The sequence below is a fragment of the Mastomys coucha genome, unplaced genomic scaffold (genome assembly GCF_008632895.1).
Source record: "Mastomys coucha isolate ucsf_1 unplaced genomic scaffold, UCSF_Mcou_1 pScaffold14, whole genome shotgun sequence".
NCBI classification, from domain to species: domain Eukaryota; kingdom Metazoa; phylum Chordata; class Mammalia; order Rodentia; family Muridae; genus Mastomys; species Mastomys coucha.
In genome coordinates, this window is record NW_022196896.1 from 83,667,154 (window position 1) to 83,691,076 (window position 23,923).

The 23,923-nt window shown below is 40.7% G+C and overlaps 1 pseudogene; it reads left to right on the forward strand.

The window, feature by feature from the left end:
- The window catches only part of LOC116089444, a 40,517-nt pseudogene extending 18,178 nt beyond the window's left edge, over positions 1 to 22,339 (forward strand).
- Positions 22,340 to 23,923: the final 1,584 nt, after the last annotated feature.

The window sequence follows — 23,923 nt, forward strand, 5'->3', positions numbered from 1 at the left end:
ATTTATCAAGATAACGCTCCATAAATGGAAACAGAAGCCAGAGAGTAAAGTGAAACAACCCACAGTGGAAGAAAGCCCCTGTTTTATGTTTTGTGATTGGAAATGCAGCCGGGATGCCTTGCGGAAGCACCTCAAGCACTGTTAAGTGGTCCAAATCTCAGGTGGGAAATCAGTTAAGGGATCAAAGCCCAGAAGGACTGGTTTGGTCCCCGGCTCTGTAGGATGAGAAAGGGGGCTTTCCCTCAATTGCTTTGTGCAGAGGATGTAGCCTGGGACCCTGCCTGGTGGATTGCAGGGGCCAATGGTAAGCGCCTTTGGATTTCCAGAAGGGTTGAATGTAGAAAACAAAGAAAACTAATGCAACAAAATTTAAAAACTTGATAGGCTTATTTTTTTAAAAAAGTGTGGACATTATGGTAAATCTAGGTTTTTATTCTACATGCAGAGATTTACTTCCACCCCATGAGCTGAAAGATTGCTCGAGGTACAACTTGGAATTCACAGTCAGGTAAAGGAGGGAAGGATCGCAGCAGCAAGTCTGCACTGGAGTTTTTATGACCAGTTGTGATCATGGTTCTGTAACACAGTTAACATGTTCGTAATTTTTAATTCTTTTGTCATTGTTCTTTATTTTACATTTCCTACTACAAAATGATAATTTTGGGAAAAGATAAAGTTGTAACTTTCATGGTGGCATAAAAAATGAACACATGTTAAAGATTTGATTTTACTTATCATATAAAGGATTCAGGCAGACGGTCTTACTGATTCAGACAGCAAAAATTCTAGAGTAGAGAAGTGTTGAGACAAATTAAAAATCAAACAAAATAGCTTTGTTGGGAGAGGAGGAGAAAATTAATGCGAGGCAAGGTAAAATTTACATATCTAGCAGTTACCAACAATTAACAGAGTTGTAAAGTACCTCAAGGCCTATAAAGAGATCCAGAAGCTGAAACTCACAGGATATGAGATCCAGAGCGCCGTCTTTCTCTGAGACACATTTTCTTTACAGACTTCACCTTTGTGGCAGAAACATACTTGGCTACAAAACTAGACTAGATGGTTTCTTTACATTTCGCTTGAAAATGAAATTGTTGGATTTCTATATGGGCCTTTGTGTGTGTGTGTGTGTGTGTGTGTGTGTGTGTGTATGTGTATGTGTGTGTGTGCATATGGGGGAGGGGCTTTTACAAGACTACATTTGTAAAACATTGACCCAGAAGATACTTGATTCAGATTAAAGGAACTGAGTCATAAGTTTTAAAATAACTGAAACTTGACTGATCACATATACTCTGACTGACAGCCTATGCCATAACGGACAGCATATACAGTGAATGACAGTCTATACTGTGACTGACAGCCTATGCCATGACGGACAGCATATGCAGTGAATGACAGTCTATACTGTGACTGACAGCCTATGCCATGACTGACAGCATATACAGTGGACTCTGGATCCAGTGAGGATTTTTATTATCTGAAAAACAAAATGAAACAAAGAGAGAGTATAATAAACATAACTAAGCTTACAAAGAGCCAAGGAGACCAAACCCGAGGTCTGTAGGTCAAAACCTGCCCTTTCCTTGACAATGGAAAACAGCGGTACTTCCCTAAAACTATTGCTCTTAGAGTCTCATCCACATATGTTGGTTATAATTTTCAAACAAAGTCACAGAGAATGAGGTGGCGGGAGGCTGGGAGGCTGGGAGGCTGGGAGGCTGGGAGGCTGGGAGGCTGGGAGGCTGGGAGGCTGGGAGGCAGGGAAGCAGCCCTGAATGCTGCATGCTAACACTTGACATTTTTCAAATTCTCAAACACAGGTGATGCTACAGCCATGCTCCACACAGCTCCTTCTACCCTCTCCCTTGCCCTCTCCTACTCTCCCCTCCTTTCTCTTCCTTCCTTCCTTCCTTTCTCTTCCTTCCTTCCTTCCTCTCCTTCCTTCCTCCCTTCCTTCCTTCCTTTTTAAAATTTTCTTAGATAGAGCCTCATGTACCCAAGCTAGCCTCAAACTCATGTAGCTGAGGACAGCCATGAATTCCTGATTCTTCGGCCTCTATCTCTGAGGTACTATAATTACCAATGTGCATCAACTTACTCAAGTAGAGTATTTTTAAGATGGCAAGGTCCCACTTTATTATCTCTATATATAACACATAAAAACTAGTAGAAAAGTATAATCTTTTTTGGTGTAATTATCTTTTATTCCTTCTTTGGTAATTTCATAAATAAATACAAGTTTTTTTTCAAGCATATCAGCCTCATATTTCCCCTGCACCTCCTCCCACCCCACCTCACCCCCACATTCACATCCTCCTTTCATGGACCACTGGGGTCCAATCAATGTGGTCCCTACATACACAGCTATGGGACCACCCTCAGGAGCCTGACATCTTAACAGGAACTACTACTCTAAAAATAAATCAGATCTTTGCACTCCAGCAGTCATCAACTGCAGGGATTCTCAGCTAAGGGTAAGCTTGCAAGCCCCTCTCTCCATCTATGCTGGGATTCTGACTGGTTCAATCTTGGGTACGTTGTGTACAGGTAACCATGGCAACTGCGAATCCATGCGTGGCATTGCTGGTGTGTCCAGAAGACACCATCATTTTGCAGCATATCTAACTCTGGCTCTTATAATCTTTCCACCTCCTCTTCCACAATGTTTCCTGTGCCTTATGGGGAAGGAGAGTAAAGATAATTATTTCAGAGTTTAACTCATCTAAGATGTGCAGTGTGTGGTAGCCCTTTCAGGGAAGGCTGTCTGTGAGAAGGTGGCAGGATAGTGTTATTGGTTTGGGTTTTCCTGTTTTCACAGGCACATTTGAGATGTTTATTTGCATCCAGCCAGCCAAGGCTACACTTGAACTATGATGCTCATATGCCAGCCTCCTGAGTACAAGCCCTGAGATAGATGTTCCCCCAATATGCACTGTTCTGTTGCCACATTTTAATAATGTTAATGTTCAAATGTTTAATAGAAGAGGCTGTCAGAAACAACAAATACCTCATGTGTATATCCAAAAGAAATCTAGCATATTTAAAAATTAGTTCAACTTTATTATCTTCTGGAATTTTAGGAATATTCAGTCAATATAAAAATGCACTTATAGGTAAGGCAGAATAAGGCTTTTTACAGAGATACTATACTTTATTTTAATTTATATAATTCAGCTATAGAAAGATTACAACTTCACACCAAAGGTCACAAGTCTTTCTGACCTTGAAGACAAACACAAATATAACTTATAGCTTCAGTCTTTAAAATTGTACATACGGTAGGCATAACATGAAGTAAAAACACTCACCAGACTATACTGAAGTGCTATTCTCTTGTCTGTGAGTGCAAACAATCAGGCTGAACTTAAAATAGAAAAGACAAAAGATCTATAGATGATACTTTATCACCTCTGCCTCCACAGATATTTACAGAGATCACCCACGCTGACTATAAAACCCAGATTCCCAAGGGGAATAACTAAACTAGCCACACATAAACCCAAACCAAAGTCAACCTAGAGCAAAGTACAAATGACAATAGCAGAGCTCCCTCGTCAGTTTGGATTTAGCCCTGATGACCAAGAACAGATATGCTTTGGCTCTAAGTTCTGTGCACTCCCTTGGCAACCATGTTTGTCCAGTTCTAGCGAGTGGAAAAACTATCACATCTCTGGATTGTATTTCCAAAACTGTAAAAGATCATTTTCAGCCAAATATAAAAATTATGCCTGTCATACATATACAAAATGGAAACCATATCAAATAAAACCATATGTGTAAGGTGGTAGGTATCATAATTATTTTTTAAAGTCAAATACACATTCATAAGGATTAAGGAATAATGAAGTGAATTAAAATTGGATAAAAAAAAAGTGGAGGTTGTGGTGGGTACTGGAGAAAAAGCCACCTATACAGATCTATAAGCTTAGCAATCATCAACACTTTACAAAGAATTCCAAAACCTCTCAAAGATAATAAGCATGACCAAAACCTGATAATGACCTTGGACGGTATACTACAGAAAATGCAAAAAGGTTTTCACTGAAATACCTTTTGTGTGTGTGTAACACACATTTTTTTATTCTTTGTAACATTTATTTAGAATCGAAATACCTAAATACAAGTTTCCTTTCTACCTTCCAAGGCATAGTCAGAACATAACACTCACTGCTTGATTCTGAGTGCTGTATGAACTGAAATAGAGATTTATAAAAGATGCTATGTAAATGTGCTTCAAACATGAAAGTCTTGAATAAAAGACGATTATTCTATAATTCCACACTTCTGTGATAGTCTTCCCTCATTGTTCCATTGGATTATTTAACCAAACAAAGAAATATAAAGATTTGCAGGAAGAATGAAAGAATAGATCAATACAGGTACATAACTTGGGTGGGATAGACTTTTATAGAGATATTCTATTTACAGAATGCTGTCCCTAAATTGTACAATATTGTAGAATATACATGGAATCATGGTAGTTTATTTAGTAAATTTCAAAGCCACACAAGAAAGACAAGCTGGGTATTCTAGGCAAGTCAAATATGCTAGACAAGCCAGGGAAAGAGCTAGAAGGGAAAATAGCAAAGGGTGCATGGAGAACAGATCACAGAATAGGAGAACTGAATGTCAGATGCAGGAGAGGAAATTCAAAGGTTTCTGAATTTGTATCTTGCCTAATTATCCCCTTAGAATCTATACAGAAAAAAAAATCCACTAAGCTTAGGAGCAAAGCAGAATTTCTGAAGGGAAGATACAGAATCCTGAACCTAAAGGGCAATTTGTAGTTGGAGAATTTTCTTTTAAGACACCAAATGCCCACATGAGAATTTGGTTAAAGTGAATTCAATTATAGAGACACTGGGGATGACTTAAGGCTTCTCATTCACTCAGATGCCAGGATGAAAGACTGACTTTCAGGAATAGACCAAATTTAAACTTTAAACAAACATATATGAGAGAAGATCTCCTGATTATTAATGTTAACAAATTAGGATGTGGGGTTTTAAAACAAACATTTATTATGGGAAGTATTTGTGTTTGATTTGCTGAGTTGAATGGTGCATCAAATTATGATCTGAACATTTCTGTAATTTTTCTTGTTTGTTTTGTTGTTGTTGCTTTGTTTTTTGAGACAGTAGCCCTGGCTGTCCTGGAACTCACTCTGGAGACGAGGCTAGCCTCAAACTCAAGAGATCCACATACCTCTGCCTCCGGAGTGTTGGGATTAAAGGCGTGTACCACCACAATCCAGCTGTACTGTTTAAATTTAATGCTGCATGGCAAGTTTCCTCAAACCCACTAGCTTAAAACAAGTCAGAATAACAAGCAGGGATGGACTAGGTGAATCTCACCCCCTCCGCGGCTTGGCTTTAACTAAGGCAGTGTAGTATTCAGCTGGCATCTGGTCTAGGCTGATCTAGGCTGGTCTAGGCTGGTCTAGGCTGGTCTAGGCTGGTCTGTAACAGCAGCGCCCTCCTCCCTAGCTCTTTACCTGTCAGTATAGAAGGCCAGACTTGGACCGAACCCTCACCTTGTGCTCTCTCCTAAAGACACTCCAACTCCTTAAGTGACTGTTGCTCAGGATCGCGAAAGGGAGCTATTTTAGAGGCCAGACTAAAGGCTAGAATTTTCTCTAAAATTCCAGAACACTCTTTCATCTATAGTGCTTGGCAAACAAGTAAAGTCCATTTTAAACTCCAGGATTGAGAATGTAGACTTTGCCACTCAAAGAGAGGATTTCAAAAGATGTGTGGCCATCTTTTATTCCCCACAGTGGCCTTCTGCTTTGCAGTGTGCTCACACTGGCCTCCTACAGTTTAGTTCCCCAGGAAATCAGACACTGATAGGAGATTTCAAATTTCACATTTTCTAAACTTTTAATGTAAATAGTTTCAAACTGAATTGCCTAACCTAGGAAAATAAGAAACACCAATGCCCATGTTGAAGCTGATCTCTAAACAAACTATTTGACCTAATTTGCTCTGATCTCCAAGTGCTATCTTTCAAACTAGCCCCCCAAAATGATTATGTTTCCCATTCTGTGTGGCTTTTCAGTCCCAGCTTCACATTTACAGCATTGCATCACTAACTGGGAAAGTGCGGAGGTAACCAGGCCCCAGAATGTCAACGCTAAGGTTGTGGTAAAAAAAAATCAGAGGGTATGCAGGAGACGGAACTGTGGGCCAAGGGCTGTCAACTAGCACAAGATTTCCTCCCACCCTCCAAGCAACAAGCAGTTACAGGCCAAGGGCAGAAGCAAAGGCTATTTCAGCAATAGGCAAATAAAGTGGTAGCTTAAATGTGGGTGTCTTCATGGGGTGCACAATGCAGTGGCTTTTGCACAGCTGGGTAGGAGATTCAGACATCTCATCTAGGAGTAGGGAAGAGGTACCTCCAAATGGGACTTGAATTGGCTTTAAGAAAAAAAGTGTTATTGTTTGCAGATGTGAGCCTGAGGGCAAAGATTCCCATTGCTCTCCGCTGAAGCCTTAGTAATATTTTATAATCTTCTTGTTATCCTTTGGTGAAAAGTCTACTTGCAGACCATCCAAACACTACAAACTTCTAAACTGCTTCCGTTATCAAGCCCCGCTCTCATTCGCAATTACTGACCCAGCTTCCTTCACAGACGTTCTCAATTTCCTGTCCACCTGTTCCCCAGAGTTCCTTGTGCTCGTATTCGTGCTTCCTCATTAGCACATGCTGTCTCTTTTTAGCTCTAGATCAATACATGCATTTAAGTTAAGCTCCATAAGGAACCAAGCTAAGAATAACTGGAGGAAGGCAATGTGACTTCATAAGAAAAGCCAGGGCTCTGTTCTCTCCTTGGGTTGCATACCATTCACCTGTTAAGCAGAAAAGCCAAGTAACAATTTTTTAGAAAGGTGCTCCTGAAAGTGAAAAAAAGTGAGGAACTAGCCAAAGAAAGAGCAGAAAAAAGAGTGCATTAGGCAGAGAGAGACGAACCCCTGAGGCTGTGAGAGCTGGAACACACTGAACACATTAGAGAGCAGTGTGACTGGTGTGGGGTGGGAAGGGTGACTCTGAAGGACAGGTAAGCTACAGGCATAGGATGCTTCAGGTTGTCAATTTTAAACTATACATCAGTGAGAGTTACAGGCAGCCAGAATTTGGGGAAAGGGTAGAGTAGCTGAGGAGGGTTAGGGGAAATAGGGTTGAGCCCAAGGGAGAACAAAGAGAGTCACTTTTTGACATCTTGATTGAGAGATAGAGGCAGAGGGATTAGGGCTTTGAGTCTAGTCAGTCCAGCATGAACCCTTATCTCAATAAAACAAACAAAAAAGCTCAAAACCCAATTAAACCCAAATTTAAAAAAAAGCCATATTTGTCAGCAAAGTGCTTTGGTGGATATATTAGATGACGTTGAACCTTTAGGGGAAAGATTCAAAGTCAACAGTACAGTAAGTTCTTGCATAATTCCTCTAAATAGTGAAATACATGTGTAAAGTTCTCAGCTCAAACCATAAACTTGAGAACTATTAGCCCATAAACAGTAATCAAAGCCCTGGTAATGACTGGGGCTACTTTGAGAAAATGGGTAAGGGTGAGTGAGCTTAGAGGTGAACCATAATCCAGTGCTAGAAGGTGAACAGAGAAGGCTAACAGACAAAAAGAAAGGGTTAAGAAGGGTTAGTCAGAAAGCTGAGGAGCCCAGAGAGCATGGTGCTTGGAAGAGACTCGGGAGAACATGCAGACAGGAAGGAGGAGAAAGATGGTGCTTAGCACATGCCTCTGGTTCAGTCACAGCATCTTCAAAGAGCCCCAAACAACAAATGAGTGGGTTCTTACCTGTCTCATAAGGTGCTAGGTATAAATGAAGGCAGATGGTAGGGGTGTATGGGTTGTACCTAGCAACGTGGGTAACCCTGGTGGACAGACAACACAGCGCCCTTGAATGTGGCTGGACTGAGTCAATCAATCAGTGAGAATTAAGTTAAAGAAATTGAAGAAATACATAGAGAGACTAGAAAATGCATCGCTGGGGTGGGAGAGAATGGCAGTGCAGGACAGAAAGCATGGAGAGTGCAGACAGACTCAGAACAGGAGACTGGATAGAGACTGTCTCCACACTGGATGGGAAGAAAGAAAAATGGCACATAGGATCATGTTTCCAAGTGAAAAGTAAGATGAGGAATTCCTGCCCCAAGAATTCTGTTCTCAGTATCAGACAATATCATCAATTGATATAAAGAAGGTATGAAATAATTGACTCAAATGGGGGAACTACACTTACTTATAGTTTAAAATGTTAAATAAAATAGTATTTACACATACTGTTGATTGTCCCAATTAAGGTTTGTAACTGTGAAAATATGTGAAACTTCTTAGTTGGACTGACCTGCCCTAAGAGCACAGCTATTATTTGTAGTAATTGCAGTTGTATTGTTATAAAATGACAGAAAATAAGGCTTGGCAATAAAGGAGTGGCTACATTTTGGGAGATAACTACATAATGAAAGACCATGTGCCTATGAAAATAAGTAAGCCTTTCTGATGAAAAAGACAGAATTCTAAGAGTAATTACTGAACAAGTGGAACACAGTATAGAAAAACTCAGCATTGTGCAAGTTTCTAATAGTATGGAGAGAGGGGAGGGACATAGCTAAATTTGAGGTCTTTAAGAAAAGCAAATGTTTCCTTATTTACTAGCGTTCAGAACTGAAACATGAGTCAAAGCAATAGGGCAGAAGGCAGACCACAACCTTCATCAAGTTGGTATATTAACACATACACTTCTCCTCTGAGGGTAAATGACACCCCTAACAATGAACCTTACAACTAGCATACTCCCGCATTCACAGGACAGTCTCTGGTCCACATGCACGAGAGGATTATCAACGAACACAGCTTCTCTGTAAGCAGGCTTTTTGTGGAGGAGAAGGACTTGAGTTGAGCATACCCAGAATATTCTAAGATTTTTCCCATGAAAGAAGCACCCACATCTCTCAGGCAAAAGGTACACAGAAGCAAGGCTATGTGTGATCAAAGGAGCCACTGAAACCCTCACCACAGAATCTAACTCTAAGAAGAAGGCAACAGGAAAGAGGGGGGCACTGACAGTAACTGCAAGTCTGGACAAGGTTCCGAGAGTGCCCAATGAACAAATTGTGCCAATCAATCACATGGTACACCCAAGGTACACGGAGGAAGAGCAGGGAGGGCGTAGCCAAATGTCTCAGAAGTAATACAAACTCAGGTCCAGGGAAACCTGAGAACCGGCTGTAGAAGCGTGCAGGGAAAAGGTGTGTGTTGGGGACAGGGGAGGAGTGAAAAGAACAAGGAATTGAGAAAGCAGGTGTAGAATAGGCTACCCCACATGAATAATTAAATTCTAAGGATGAGGAAGAGGAGAAAGTAGAAAAATAAACTTTACTCAAAACTAATCTTCAAGCGTATGGGAGGGGAGGACGGACATTAAATATTTGCAATGGAAAAGGATGGATGAGTTTTGAAGACACAGAAGAAAAGGAAATGCTGTGAAAGCAACAACAGAGCAGGAGAATTCTGTTTCCCCTCTTAGCTCGGAGACCTACTGTGTATGAGAAAGAAAACAGCTAACAGTGTCCATAGGGAAAGGCTATAAACAGTAAGGATGTCAGAGCTCCACGGCAACAAATGGGTTCAGGTCACAGGGCAGTGAACTGGTATAGAGTGAGACGTGCGGGGTGCAATGTGAGGCAGGGTGGGGGAGACATGGAACAGACCGAAGTTGGGAGAAGATAGGTAGATTCTTCAACATGAGGTAGAGTAAGCAGGGAATGACAGGAGAGAGTCTGCATGTCTCAAGGTTTATGTGAACTAGGAGGGTGAACGGCACGATATTCCTGGTCTCTTAGAGAATGGTGGCCTTGATTTTAAGTGGCTTTTTCAAGAGGTGTGGGTCTTGGGACCAAGGGAGAGCCTCAGTTCTAGAGCATTTGCCCAACACGCTCAGAGCTGACTTCAGTCTCCAACACTGAAAAGCAAAGATGTTAAGTCTTAAAGGTTTTCAGTATTGAAACATTTTAGTTAATCGTCCTTTCTTCCCATGCCTGCTGCTGGACTTCGTCATCACTGGCTCTCTTCCTTGGATCTGCAGAAGCCAGTGTCATCATTAGCATGTCCTCACCTAACCTCATTTCCACGGCATGACAATCTGCCTGGCATTTTCTACCCATGCCAAGCTTTTCCACCCCACCTCGCATGGCCTTGTGATGGCTCCCTAGTCTACATTGTCCATTCCCTGTTTGCAGAGTAACAACTAATCTTATTTGTATGGACGCCCCATTGGACTGTCACTTTAAACTGTCTCCCTAACACCGCCAGCAGTCTGGTTTCATAGGCATCCTATTGGGCCAAAAGTTAATCCTTATGCATGATGCATCTGTCCATAATGCTTCATATCAGAAAATTCTGTTACTGGATAGTATAAGCCATCAAACAATATACACCTATATATTTTTCACCACAAAGGTATCTCCCCAGTTTCTTTCTGTCTTGCTAGTTACTTTCTTCTACTCTAAATGGAAGAGGGTTCCCTAGCTCCCTAGCTCCCTTTCATGTACTCACAAAGTTTTTACTTCTGGGTCTCTTTCGTCCTTCTACAGCTTCTTCCCCTCTCCTCTTTGTTTCCCTCTTTGTTGTCAAGTAAACCCCGGTTTCAACTTTCATCCGCAACACCACAGCCCCAACTTTGTTGCTTCTTGTAGATACTTCATGAGTTTGGCTACATCTCCACCAACAGAAGATGAGAAATCCTTTCCATTCTTTACCACTACCTGTCACGTGTCACAGAAACACATACTAAAAGCTAAACAAAAGGGAAGCTTTAAGAAAAAAATGCACTTTCTAACATTTTGTAATTTAGCAAGATTGTACAAATGCCAACATAAATTCTGGACAATTTACTTGTTTGGTCCCATTTAACACATTGGGCAAAGGATACCTACTCGGGCTGTGACTTAAAGGCAATCATAAATGTTAATCTTCCAGCCAGCTACAAATGTGAAATCCAATGACTTGCATGTTTAATGGTAGACCCTTGAGAATGTGTGTAAGTAAGTGGTTTTGAAAAATGTAGTCATTTTAGCCTAGTTTCTGAGGCTCATGGATCTTATAAAGCCTAATAATGAGCCCCATTAGGATTTGGGCTAGGCAGTGGTGGTGCACACCTTTAATTCCAGCACTTGGGAGGCAGAGACAGGCAGATCTCTGTGAGTTCAAGGCCAGCCTGATTTACAGAGCTAGTTCCAAGACAGCCATATGTTATACAGTGAAACCCTGTCTCAAAAAAACACAAATAAATAAATAATAAAATAATTTTTTAAAGTTAAGATTTGGCAAATATAAGTTTTCCTTATTTTTATTTTTTAATTTCCTCAGTAAAAATAGACTATGTTGAAATTTATAGTTGTTCAAAAACAATCCTATTCTATATACAGCTTAAAAGATCTTATAAAAATAAATTCATTGAACAGTGAATTTGTCAAAGAACTGACAACACTGGGTTAGACATTATGACACAAGGCACTCAGTTTTCCCATCTGCAAAATGGAGTAATTAATATTAACCACACATTCTGCAGCATAGAATAGTATTTGTAAAACTCTTAATAGTTGTGAATTTTCTTCCCCCCTCTGGGTAGTCTCTTATTCAGGCTGAAGCAGATTTAATGCTGTGGCTGTCTCTTCAGCTATCCTGTTTTCTGGGAATGAGCACCTGCCTGGAACGTACCTAAGGAGTTGGTCCTTTGTTTTCTGGTAATTAAAGTACTGCAATGCTGATGCTGACATCTGGATGCACTTTTAAAGCTTTCCCTGTGTTTTTCTGGCTCCGGGGAGACTCATGAAGTAGAATGCAGTAGATGGAAATGTGGTGATGTGCTTCATTTCGCAGCGGCAATTTTACTCTTGCTTTGTTATTTCCCTGCTGCAATGAGAGCTGCCTCCCTGTTGCTGGCTCTGAGAGGTGAAGGAGCTGAGCTGAGCTCCAGAAATTTAATACGCAATATAATGCCTGATTTATTTTTATTCTGGCTTTGACCTGAATTGATAAACTCACTGGGGATGTTTGTGCAGAATCAATATCGAGGGATTGATTTTTACGTTTTGAGTTTTTAGTTTTAGACACTGGATTCATTTGAACATTAAAGTTCAAATCTCCCACTTCTGATACCACTAGAGAAAAAGAAACTTGGGAAACCATTTTAATACTACATATAACTTCCACTAGGGTTTGTTTTCTTGTACTATATACTTCTGTTTCAAATGGTAATTTCTTAGCCTGTTACACATAACAGAATCTATTTTGACTGAGTGCACAGAAAAGAAGTTTATTCAAAGATAGAGAAACCCAGAAATTCCCTGGGAAGCTAGAGAACATTGAGGCAACCAGCTTGGTCACTTTAGTGCTTAAAGGTCTCCTAGACCTGGCCAGTGGGAGTGTCTGTGGTGGCTGGAAGGTTCAGCCCCATAGATTCAAGTGTCTGAATGCTTGGCCATAGGGAGTGGCACTGTTAGGAGGTGTGGCCTTGTTGGAGTAGGAAGTGTGTCAATCAGAGCCTCCTCCTGGCTGCCTTCAGATCAAGATGTAGAACTCTTGGCTCCTCCAGCACCACGTCTCCCTGCATGATGTCCTGCTTATCAATATAATGATAATGGACTGACCCTCTGAAACTCTAAGCCAGCCCCAATTAAATGCTTGCCTTTATGAGAGCTGCCTTGGCCATGTGTCTCTTCACAGCAATGGAACCCTAAGACAGCTCTCATGACTGATCTGTCAGTGCTAAATACCATTGAGGTTGCTCCCCTTGTCCAGCCAGCTGCAGCTGCATTAGGAATTCACCCTATCACATGCCTTTAACACAAACTGGATTTTAGCAGTCTCCCTCCCTTAATCACCTCAAATCACCACCTGCAGGTAAAGCCAACACCAAAGATCTGGAAACAGTTTTAGGGTTCTCCATGAGGAAGCAATGCATATTGTGTCTCTTCCTTTTCTTGTTACTATGATAAAACACCCTGACAAAAGCACCTTACAGACGAAAGCATTTAGTTTTGCACTCAGCTCAGAGTGCAGTCCGCTGTGGTGGGCAGGCAAGCCAGCAGAAGCTTGATGGGAGCAACTGCTCCTCAGTCAGGAAAGATGGAGTCAAGTCTGCCTGTGCTCAGCTCACTTCCCTCACTTACACAACCCAGAGGCCAGGCCAGGAAAGGAACCACGCACAGTAAGAAGGGCTTCCCACCTCAACCAAGTCAACACAATCCTCCCCCAGAAACCTCCATCCCCACCATACTAGATTCTACCAAGTTGACAATTATCTGTCATGCTATGTATGGTTAGAATTCCCTAGACAAAGAAAAGCACATTTTTAAAACATTTGATCCTAGAAAATGTTAAGATGTTCATGACAGGAAAGAATTACTTTTGCTTAAGACTACATGTTAAACATTACCACTTTAAATAATGGGTTTTGTTAGCCACAAAACAGATACTGTGATGACTTCAATTATGGGGAAACTGAGGCTCAGAGAGGTTATTTACTAGTCCCTGGCCATTTTGCTGGTAAAACGAAGAGTGAAGATTCATATTCAGGTCATTTCCATTCATAGTCTTGTTAGTTTTGCAGGTACCTCTAGTTTCTGTTTTCCCATCTGTAATTCATGCAGAGGCAGAGAGATGCCAAACAGTGCACTGGAGAGTGGTACGGATACATCAGCTTTGGGAGATGAAACAAGAAGGGTATTATATGCAAGAAAATTTAAAAGCAGTTATAAAGCAAACTAAATAGACCCACTCTTTAGAATCTTGTGGTGAAGCATCAATACTAACCTAACCAATGTGAGCAGTAACATAATCCTCCTTCCTGACCTTTCCCTTTTTGTTGGTGTACCAATGCATGTACAAAGTCCTCAAAATTTTTTTGCAAGTTTGTGGGCTGGGGATATAGGTTACTTGCCTAGAAATCACAAAGACTTGTGTCTAATTCCATTCCTGGTATCACAATCACCATCACTACCATCACTGGCGGAGAAAGGGGAAGAGGGGAAGGAGGAGAGGAGGGATATTACAGATCAGAAGCCTTAGAATATGCTTGTACAGTAAGCAGACAGAGATATTAAAACACTGAGGCATTTGATCTTTAAAAATTAGATCTGAGGTAAGTAATAGGGTAACTAGTCTATCTCAGACAGTAGAAATTTGGGCCTTGAGGATTATACAGAGAGCCTGGAAATAGGCCCATACAGTAAGTAGACAGAGATATTAAATACTTTAGGCCTTAATCTCATGAAGGTCGGAGCAGGGGACAGTAGAAGCACTGTCTCAACAGATAATATTTCTTTAGATTGTTTTATTTGCTTTGAATTGTTTCAAATATCAAAATGAGTGTGATTTAAGTTTGGTGGTTATGTTAAAATTCCTCTGGGAGAGAGGTCAAGCTAATTTAATTTAATGGTTTCTGGTTACTAGACCAAGGACATGCTATTTTGGGAGAAAGGCTCTGCATTTGTGTTCACAGGAAAGGAGAGTAGGTTCTGGACCCCTCTCAGAGTGAAATGGATCAGATATGACAGGGAGAGACCCCCTGAAAAACTATAAAAGTTCAAGAAACTCAAATAGGACAGGTAAAGATTCATGGTACCATCCTTCACATGGCATGAATGAACTTATTACAACTGGTTATTAATAAGATTAACTCATAAAAAAGACAGTTGTTTTCCACCTGCTCTAACAAGGAGCAAAATTTCAGTCTTAGTTGATCTGTGCACCTTGCACAATCTATACAAATATCTTAATGGTACTAAAATTTTGGTTGTGAGATTCGTTTATTACAGAATGTATAGCTAGGTCCAGATTCATTCTAAGAGATGTTAATCTGACCACTTGGACACCTTCTTCTGGTTGCTGTCCAAAACAGCTTCAGGGATTGACAGTGATTCTAAGTCGCCTTGCCCCATCAAAACTTTCAGACAGATCCAGTCAGAACGTCAGTCAAGCCCTGAACCTTGTAAGCATACAGAGACTGGATAACAGATGCTAAAGCTAGCTTTCTTAAGTCTAACCAAATTTTCTAATTTTTTACCCCTTTCCAATCCTTCAAAGAAATTTTAGTCACCCCTATTCAGCAGGTAGAAGTTATAGAGAGTCACCAGCCCAAGTCCCTGGGTTTGGGTGTCTGCTGATGGTGATTTTACAAATTATAGAAAAGTTGTCATTTTAAGGGATAGTTGGGGAATGGTCATAATTTTGAACAGGGAGGGATGGACTACTAAATTTTATCCTTGAACAAAGTATTGTGTAGCCATAATCTTAATTGGTAGAAATCTTTATAATTGATGCAAAGTTCAAATTATAATTCATTACATTGGTAAAGAATTTATTTTGATATGATTTAAGGTTTTCATTGGTATGAATTTCTTATATTGATACAAAATTTGAGATTAATATTGTCACTCTTAGATAGGCATTGTACCTATGCAACTCATTTAAGAATACATAGTTTAGACCTAGTCCTCCTAATAACTGCTATTACAAACTGTTTTTAGATGATTAAGCTATACAAGTTAAGGGCCAGATAGCAAATTCGTGGTTATGTTAAATTCTGATTTAATTATAAAAGGATGTTTTCAATATATTCCAATTAGAAATACTAAGAGTAGTCAAGGTTTAACAGTTCAGATTACCTCATATACAGTCTTCAAAAGCATCAGAAATCCCCAGAATGTTACATTTAATATTATCTTATCACTTGACAGTGAGACATGTCTCCTCCTGACAGCACCCCTTCTTGGTTCAAAGAAGAAATTGAGCATCTTCACCTCCAGGCAAGGTTCTTTATTCTTAGCAAAGAAGCCACTGGGCAGAAATTGCCTATTTCATCTGCAGACAAATCATTTTCCAGGAAAAGGACACATTATGCAGAATAGTTGACTGTTAGCTCTGCCAAGACAAGGTAAACAGCCCTTCATAATCCTGCTTTGCAAAGGTTTGTCAGATGAACCTGGGCCGGACGGCTGAAGATTGATGCTCCAATGTTTTGAGGAACTAGGGGCTGTCCAGTTTGTTTACATTTGAGAAGCTATGTTTGGTGCTTCCTATAAATCCAGGTAATGTTTAAGTCATTCTCAGATTTCTGACGGGGTTGAAGACTAGTTTTAGTCTCATAATTAAACTCAAGCTATTTAAATTGAGAGAGAGGTTATAGAGTGGAAGACATGGTTTTCAGATGGCATTACAGGCTAAAATCTAAACATAATCCAGGGGTAGAATCATAATTCTTTAAGTTAGAAATGATGGTAGAGTACTTTATTGCCACACCCACTCATCTACTCTAGTCAAATCCAAAATATCGGGGGTAAAAGCCTGATTAGGGTTAGAGGCAATAAGGATCCAAAAAGGAGTTCTGTGCCTCCTATATATTCAGACAGTCGCTGGTATCTCCTAACTCAGACGTGTTCCAGATTAGTCTTTCCAATTGTCAACACACCCTCATATTTAGGCATAAAGGTACCCCAAGAAGTGATTCATAAATGGCTGAGATTGGGCATCATTTCCTAGCCAGCACAATGTTTCCAAAATATTCTAATTCAATTCCTAGCTGTCCTTAGCTTGGAATTTCTCTCAAGGAATCTGCCTTATCAGATAGAATGTCCTCAGAGGTAGCAACAGAGGTCAGGCACCATTGCTTACTGTTAACATAGTTAGTATTCTCAGGGCAGCCCCACAATAGTTAGAACTGTTTTACATACTAGAGAGTAATCGAAGGGCTTCCCTCACTTAAGGGCATTAGATTGGAACTTCCTGGTCCTTGCCTCTAACAGAACCAGAGAATTAGCATAGAAATACCAAATTAGTCCCAGCAGGGAGGACACCATTGCTCTTCCACCAGCTTCACAACTTGGTCAGTAAGATCACTACCCTGCTTGCTGTATGCTACTTAAGCCTGCTTTTCACTTTGTATAGGAGGACTCGCACTAGGACTCGCATGAGGACTCACACTTGGGGACTCCCGCTCGGACTGGCTCTCTGACTAGAACCAGAACTTAGATGGATTAGGACTCAGATTCATGCAGTCTGCAGTCCCCCGGGCCGAGAGCAATTGGGCCCAGGGGATGCAGCACCAGTCCAGAGGAGATAGCTGCTGCTTTAGACCCAGTGTGTTTTAGATGGCCTCAGATGTACCTTAACTGCTGAGCTGCCAGATTTGCCATCTCTCTTTTGCAATGACTGTAAAAGTCTGATGCCATTTTTAAGAAATACATTCAGATCCTGTACTTCATGTGTCATCTCTGCCATCATTTCTTCATCTACGCTTTGTCGGCCTGACTAGGACCCCGTTTCTCCCATGGGTTGAGGGTGGCCCAGATTGGCCGGCCTGCGGCACTTTATCTAACTGACAAATATGATGGACTACATATCATTTGTATATCATACTACGTAATTTACATGATTGTTATGGTTTTGTTCAATTTATGTCTGAGAGAAGAGGGTTTTATTATTTTTTTTATTGGACAGAAAAGGTGAGGTGTAGGGGTGGCTCTGATGCTAAGGTCCTGTTCCTCAATTGGTTCTTGATTTGTCAGTAAAGAAGCCATGGGCCAATTTCTGGGCAGAAGGGATAGGCTGAACTTCCAGGTCCCTGGGGGCAAGAGAGGGACCCAGGGAAAGGAGAGTTCTCCATGCTTCAAAGGGAAAAAAGCCAAGCAGATCTCAGGAGGACCACTGTGACCACTCCTATAGGTAGGCGCTTGGGGATGTTTAGCAGGAACTAGATTTAGCTGAGCAACTAAAGTTTAGGCTGGATAGAGAGGTGTAGAGCTGAGAAAATTGATGGGGGTATACTTTTTCAGGTGGGGATAGGTAGCACCCAGCAATTGTGCCAAAAGGCAAGTTGACAATGAACAATTGTGTGTGTGTGTGTGTGTGTGTGTATGTGTGTGTGTGTGTGTCTGTTATTTATGGATTCAAGGAAAACTGAGTAGAGGCTGGCCCTGTGGACCATTCCCAGAGTTCAGGCAGGGTAGCAAAGCTACATGCAACAGCTCTTATGATTTTTTTATTCAAATATAAACTTCTGAATAGGTAAGAAAAGTATACAAATAGCAGAGCTTAGTGTAACATCAATGAAAAAAATCTATACTGCATATACATAAGAAGCTATCTGAAAATAACATGGCATTGAGAGACCAATCTTGAATTCAGATTCCATCTTATAAAACCTGACCTAAGGTTGAACTCAAGTTAACTAGCAGTCCAGTACCTAGAAGTTGTTTCCAGGTTACCCCCAACAAGATGTGCATCTAGCACCAGTTTCCAAGTTATTCTCCAGCAAATCTGTACCTCCAGATTACAAGCCTGCCCCTAACACTTCACTTCCTAACCACCACCAATCAGGAGGAAAACAGAAGTTAAGTTTATGGTTTGGCTCCCAGCACCAGCCAATTATGTTAAAGGCCATAATGCCCCCTGCCCACAATCAGATGTGTACCAGGCTATATACTCCCTTCTTGCCTCTATAAATACTTGTCTAAAACCGGGCTTAGGGCTCTTTTCTGTTCTCCTGCATCAGAGACAAAGGTGTGGCCCAAGCTCAAGCTTGAAGAAAGAGACCCTAATGTGATTGTATTGGAATTGGCTCCTTGGTGGTCTTTTTGGGGTTCACAAACATTTCCTGGCACAACAGCATATTATACATATAATATGCTGTATTATACTCATACTTACTGAACTAACAGAAACAATAGCCATTTATATTAGGATTTTAACAACTAATAGGATGTGTGTGTGTGTGTATGTGTGTGTGAAAGTATCTAGATATATACACATATGCATACATATGGAGAGGAGAGAAAGAGAGATCGAATTATAAGGAATTGGCTTGCACAATCAAGCAAGCCAAGAAATCTCAAGCTCTGTATCTGGCCATGTATGAGATTAAGAGCTGACAGTCCCAGTCTGTGCCTGAAGGTCTGAAAATCAGGATAGGCAATGGTGTAAATTCCAGTCTAGCTCCATGTCTGAACACAAGGGAGCAGTGTGGAAACAGCAAAGACTGGATGAAAGCCACCCACATTGGGAAGAGTAATCTGTTTCTCTCCATCACCAATACAAATGTCAGGCTCACCCAGAAACAACAGGGTGGACACATTCCAAAAGATGCTTTGCCATACATCCTGTGATCCAGTCAACTCAACCCCTGTACACTGCACTGTGTTTTAATAGGTTATATGATTGTAAGAGGAGAGAGAGAGTGCTCTTACACTTCACATGTGGAAGGATATAGAACAAATTAAACAACTTTATAAGTGAGCAGGAAAATACTGAATGTGATAATAGAACTGGACTTTGAAGTACATAAAGGATATAAGGTGTGGTGTCTGGGTTTGTTTTCAATTCCAAAAGTGAAAAAAAATTAAAAAAAAAAAAACAAAAAAGAACCTAAAGTGAAGTGGAAACATTAAGAGTTCATTGGAAAGTCAGTTGTGTTGGATGATGTTTTGCTGGGGCAAATACTGCTGAAGCGGACACAGGTGAAAGGCTAAGGCAGACTCATGCAGGAACATTTTGCTGAAGCAGACACAGGTGAAAAATGTTCTGCTAAAGCAAGTACATGAAAGGACACTCAATGAAGGATTCTTCACTAATGCAACATGTATTGGTCCACCTTACTTTGTATAGTTGAGCTCCATTTATCAGGACTCCATAGAAATGAACCAAAAATTTTCTGGTGTTATGCTGTGGCTTCTTGTCACTTCCAGGGACTTAGGCCTATTGAAAGAGTGATGTCAGCTGAGACAGACGCTCACTGACTTTTGCTAAGTTAGATTCACGTGCTGACACAAGACACATGGTGAGGCAAGACCTGTGGAAGACACTTGATGTTTTGAGGGAGTATAAAAAAGGTCTCAATGGACTGTAAGAGGCTTGTCTAGGCTTGTCGGTAGAGCTATATTTGCAACACTTGTTGGTCTCGTGTCTTTGCTGATCTTTGCTTTGATGAGTGAGGCACAGACGAGAACTTCTTTCTGACATTCTTGTTGGTCCTGGTCCCTCCTGCTGTCTTGTACCAATTAGACTGAGGCCTGGCTGTTCCTGCTAGGTCATGCCACCACTGCTGATACATATTTAGTATCCTGACTCTACTGAACTGTACTGCCAGGATATCTGGGAAGTGTTTGCAAGTGGATGGAGCTGCTGCTGTTGACCTATGAAGTAAACTGCTGATTTCCTGACAATGCAGATTGGATTTGTTCTCATTTCTAAACAGGCTCACTTCCCCCTTTCTTTCCCACTACCTCTGGTGGGTAGTAGGCTAGAGTGGTGGGGTGAGTTTAATAACCATCATTAAAAACAGGTTTTGAAAAAAATTAAAGTCACACTGAGGAAAAAGAAAAGCTGAGTAGATGGGACAAGTGCATGTGGCCAAGTCTGACAGGCTCTGAGCCTCATGGTTAATAAGAGGAGGAAGACAGCTGTTGCACGTGTTAGAGATCATAGGCAGCCCACATATCTAGAAATGAGCTCAAGCTAGAAAAGGATTTCGGATAGCTAGATTAAAGCTAGCATTCTTCAGAAGTTTGTGAAACTGGTTCCCATCTGCCAAAAGGAGTCTTTTCCCTCACCTCTGACAGAAGGACGGATGGCTACCCATGGCCCCTCTGACAGAAGGGACGGATGGCTACTTGAGGCCCCCATCAGCAAATCAAAGCCCATGCTGGCTTTCAGAGACCACCTGAACATCTTGTCCCTTCCCTCCCCCCAGATACTCATCTTCCCTATAATCTGCATGACTCTGCCACCCTACACCCTCTATCCTGATAGCCTTCCTCCCTTCTGTCTCTTCCTATCCTTTGCCTTTCTCCATCTTCACTGCTCTCTCTTACTCTCTAGTTTACCTAGCCCTGGCCATGTCCAGTCTCCTTTTCTTTCCCCTCTGGGTATTTTCTTCTTCTTGTGCATACTAAAAACTTTCCCCACTAACCATGAAGCATTGATATCAGATCTCACAAACATCCCCTCGCAAAAACACTAGGTTACCTTTGTGTCTAAGAATTGTATTCAAAATTCTAAAAGAGAAACAACTGACTGATAATCTAGATAGTTCCCCTATTGGTTTCTTTACTAAAAGCTATGGCTTTGATGGTTGTGAAAACCTGGGTATCGCTCATGATTCATCTTTTTCATAATGAATAAGACACAGTGTTGTAGACATTTTATTTCATAAACATCTTTCAAATATGCTGCTTTTCCTTTCTGGCCTATTCAGACCCTAATGCCATTTACCTAGATGGCCTTTACACATTACTAGCTGGTCTCCTTTTCTGCGGGTTGTTTAAGCAAGACATTATGAAATTTACTTGCTTAACATCTGTAGTGCAAACTCATTGACTGAATGCACAGAAAGATAGGGAAGGCCCAGAGAATCCCTGGGATGCTAAAGTACAGTGAGTCAACAAGCTTGGTCACTTTAATGCTTAAAGGTTTCTCTAGACCTGGCCAGTGAGAATAGTTGTTGCTACTGACCCACGAACACTAAATATAGTTGAGGCTATTCCACTTGTCCAGCCAGCCACAGCTGCATTAGTAATTCAGCTGTAGTGCCCAAAATTAACCTGTAAGCTCTACCTACCCAGGAACCAGGTAACTTTTTGGAATGCTGGGAATTGTAGTTCTTGGTAAATAACAAAGCTTTATGGTAGCCTATAGGTTTGTCCTTACCAGCCCCTGCAACACATAGCTGGAATCCATTCTCAGGTGGAAAATTGCAGGGAATGTTCCTGGCCAAAGTCCATCTCTTGGTCAGGATTTAATATTTAATAAAGCCTGCTTCAAATAGGGTACAAAATGGTGGAGCTGGTTTTTCTGGCAAATGTCAGTGTTAATATAGCCTCATCAGGATTTCTAGCAATTATGAAATTATTATGGACATTATGAAATTTACTTGCTTAAGATCTGTAAAGGTGCTCTTTCGAGTCTTGGCTCCAAGATAACCAAAAAAAGAAGAAACAACGGTGATACCAAAAAGGACCGCAGCCATGTGCACCCAATTCACTGCACAAACTGGGCCCGGTATGTGTCCAAAGATAAGGCCATTAAGAAGTCTGCCATTTCGAACATTGTAGAAGCCGCTGCTGTCAGGGACATATCTGAAGCAAGTGTCTTCGACGCCTATGTGCTTCCCAAGCTCTATGTCAAGTTGCATTACTGCTTGAGCTGTGCTCTCTATAGCAAGGTCGTCGGGAATTGATCCCGGGAAGTCCGGAAGGACCGGACACCCCCACCACAATTCAGACCTGCTGGCACACCACCATGACCTCCACCAAAACCCATGTAAAGAGGTGGTTTTATAAGGGCGAAAGGAAAACTACCATGGAAAAGTAAAATGGAAGTTCTGCTTTAAAAAAAAAAAAAATCTGCAAACTCCTCTACTAGCAAAGCTTTCTTAAAGATGTGGCTCCATCCTACCTCTTCAGTTGCAAAAGTAATGTACACTTTGGAAGTTTAACCTGTAACGTTCCCTTAGACCTTCTTTGTAGTGCACACACTGCTAATTGAGCTGGCTAGCCCATACTCATTTCCCTTTCCAACACTCAAACAGCATTAAGTATTCTCTGCTGGGCATTTTGTTTTACAGTACAAGAGGAACTATAGGAAGGACTTGTTTACTCATCTGACCGGCTTGTAAGCTATTATTAAGGCAGAGGCTATGACTTTTATCTTTGAAACTCCAACACTTAGCAAATTTTTGGTGTAACATTTTTAAACATAAAATAAAAACTGGGTTCCATGTATATCTATTGAGAGAGCCTAGATAAACCACATATATACAACTAAACAGAAGGCACAGTATACAACCTAAAGAAGAATTTCAGGGCTTTAGTTGTTGCTGCTGTCGCTTTAAGGAAAGAATGCTTAACTCCAGCTTTAGGATATAGTGGGGGCACACAACTGAGAAAAGTTAAACGCACAACAATCAAGAAGAATGACAAGTGGGATTTTAATACTTAGAGATGCCCCAAATAGAAGGAGTAGTTTAGGCTCCTATACTGCTTGCATACATTGAATATAATGTAAGACTAGAGAGTCCTCCCACTGAGCATGTAATAGAATACTGGAAAAAGCTGACACAAGGTAGATGTAAATGCTGGCTAAGGAGATATTTCATTTAGAAGGAACTCCAGTATGGTGAAAGACAGTAATTAGAAGACTATTCCAATAATAGTGCCAGTCCAGGTAAGGAAAAGAAGGTGTTTTTTCACCTTTCACAGTCAGTGACATGCAGACATGCAGCAGACTGAGGTCCAAATACTGGCCCTGTTAGTTATTAGTGAGGCAATCTTGATCATGTCATTTAACCTTGCTAAGTCTACATTTCCTCATTTATTAAATTTATATAATAAGATTTTCAGTGTTCAAATAAATGAGTGATTTATTTCACAAGGAGTAAAATCCAGATCAATTGTTAAAAGACTACCAACTAGGTCAGTGGAATAAAACAGAAATAAAGGCCCCTACCAACATAGTGACTGATCTTTGATAAAGAAACTGGACAATACAAAGGAACAAACCCATTTTTTTCCCATACATGTATCTGTGTATTCACATGAATAAATGTAGACACTGAACATAAAAATTGTATACATATTAACTCAGAATTTATCATAGGCTTAAGTCTAAAATGCAAAATTATAAAATTGCTGGAGGATAATAGGAACCAAAAGCTGCAAAAACCTTTGGCTTAATGATATCCTTTTAGTATAATATCCAAAGATGGAGCATGGAAAAAAGAAAGAATCAACTGGTGGTTTAGTTTCCTTCGTGGAAGATAATTAAAGTAGTGGCAACTGGGAGAAAATCCCCACAAAGTACTTACTTTCTAGTACAGGACTAGTATCCAAAAATAATTAAGAGCTCTTAC